The sequence below is a fragment of the Penaeus vannamei genome, chromosome 21, assembly GCF_042767895.1.
Source record: "Penaeus vannamei isolate JL-2024 chromosome 21, ASM4276789v1, whole genome shotgun sequence".
In the NCBI taxonomy this organism is placed as follows: Eukaryota; Metazoa; Arthropoda; class Malacostraca; order Decapoda; family Penaeidae; genus Penaeus; species Penaeus vannamei.
Window position 1 is genome coordinate 38,755,856 of NC_091569.1, and position 2,500 is coordinate 38,758,355.

Below are 2,500 nucleotides of genomic sequence, written 5' to 3' on the forward strand. Positions count from 1 at the left end.
AGACCATCCATAACGTCCTGGAAGGAACGGTATGGATGCGCTCTCGGTCGACTTCCTGGGTCTCTTTCTCGGGCTCTTGGGCGACTTCCTGGGTCTCCTTCTCGGGCTCTTCGGCGACTTCCTTGGTCTCATTCTCGGGCTCTTCGGCGACTTCCTGGGTCTCTTTCTCGGGCTCGAGGGTGACTTCCTGGGTCTCTTTCTCGGGCTCTTCGGCGACTTCCTGGGTCTCCTTCTCGGGCTCGAGGGTGACTTCCTGGGTCTCTTTCTCGGGTTCTTTGGCGAGTTCCTGGGTTTCTTTCTCGGGCTCGAGGGTGACTTCCTGGATCTCCTTATCGGGCTCTTCGGCGACTTCCTGGGTTTACTTCTCAGGCTCTTCGGCGACTTCTTCTTGGGTCTACTTCTCGGGCTCTTCGGCGACTTCCTGGGTCTCCTTCTCGGGCTCTTCGGCGACTTCCTGGGTCTCCTTCTCGGGCTCTAGGGTGACTTCCTGGGTCTCCTTCTCGGGCTCTAGGGTGACTTCCTGGGTCTCCTTTTCGGGCTCTTGGACGACCCTGAAGTCGGCCGAGAAGACCATCCATAACGTCCTGGTAGGAACGGCATGGATGCGCTCTCGGTCGACTTCCTGGGTCTCCTTCTCGGGCTCTTGGGCGACTTCCTGGGTCTCCTTCTCGGGCTCTTCGGCGACTTCCTGGGTCTCCTTCTCGGGCTCTTCGGCGACTTCCTAGGTCTCCTTCTCGGGCTCTAGGGTGACTTCCTGGGTCTCCTTCTCGGGCTCTAGGGTGACTTCCTGGGTCTCCTTTTCGGGCTCTTGGACGACCCTGAAATCGGTCGAGAAGACCAATCATAACGTCCTGGTAGGAACGGCATGGATGCGCTCTCGGGCGACTTCCTAGGTCTCCTTCTCGGGCTCTTGGGCGACTTCCTGGGTCTCCTTCTCGGGCTCTTGGGCGACTTCCTGGGTCTCATTCTCGGGCTCTTCGGCGACTTCCTGGGTATCCTGCTCGAGCTTGCTGGCGACTTCTTGGATCTCCTTCTCGGGCTCTTGGGCGACTTCCTGGGTCTCCTTCTCGGGCTCTTCGGCGACTTCCTGGGTCTCCTTCTCGGGCTCTTGGGCGACTTCCTGGGTCTCCTTCTCGGGCTCTAGGGTGACTTCCTGGATCTCCTTCTCGGGCTCTTTGGCGACTTCCTGGGTCTCCTTCTCGGGCTCTTCGGAGACTTCCTGGGTCTCCTTCTCGGGCTCTTCGGCGACATCCTGGGTCTCCTTCTCGAGCTCTTCGGCGACTTCCTAGGTCTCCTTCTCGGGCTCTAGGGTGACTTCCTGGATCTCCTTCTCGGGCTCTAGGGTGACTTCCTGGATCTCCTTCTCGGGCTCTTTGGCGACTTCCTGAGTCTCCTTCTCGGGCTCTTCGGAGACTTCCTGGGTCTCCTTCTCGAGCTCTTCGGCGACTTCCTGGGTCTCCTTCTCGGGCTCTTCGGAGACTTCCTGGGTCTCCTTCTCGGGCTCTTCGGCGACATCCTGGGTCTCCTTCTCGAGCTCTTCGGCGACTTCCTGGGTCTCCTTCTAGGGCTCAAAGGCGACTTCCTGGGTCTCCTTCTCGGGCTCTAGGGTGACTTCCTGGATCTCCTTCTCGGGCTCTTCGGCGACTTCCTGGGTCTCCTTCTAGGGCTCAAAGGCGACTTCCTGGGTCTCCTTCTCGGGCTCTAGGGTGACTTCCTGGATCTCCTTCTCGGGCTTTTTGGCGACTTCCTGGGTCTCCTTCTAGGGCTCAAAGGCGACTTCCTGGGTCTCCTTCTCGGGCTCTAGGGTGACTTCCTGGGTGCAGGGCTCAAGGATGACTTCCTGGGTCTTCGTAGTCGCGTTTTTTCGTAACATACACACACACACGTGTGTGTGTATGTGCTTATGTGTGTAAATATATATATATATATATATATATATATATATATATATATATATATATATATATATATATATATATATATATATATATAATTCCTTTCCTTCTTTCCCCCCTTCCCTCTATCTCCATTCTCTTTCATCTCTTACTTTATTCCTCCCCTTTTCTTCTCTTTCTCTCTCTCTCTCTCTCTCTCTCTCTCTCTCTCTCTCTCTCTCTCTCTCTCTCCCTTGCTCCCACCCTCCCTCTTTCTCTTTCTCTTTCTCTCTCTCTCTCTTTCCTTCTTTCTTTCTTCCTTTCTCTCTCTCTCTCTCTCTCTCTCTCTCTCTCTCTCTCTCTCTCTCTTCATCTTTCGCTCTTTCTCTCTCTCTACACACACACACACACACACACACACACACACACACACACACACACACACACACATACACACACACACACACACACACACACACACACACATATATATATATACACACACACACACACACACACACACACACACACACACACACACACACACACACACACACACACACACACATACACACACACACACACACACACACACACATATATATATATATATATATATATATATA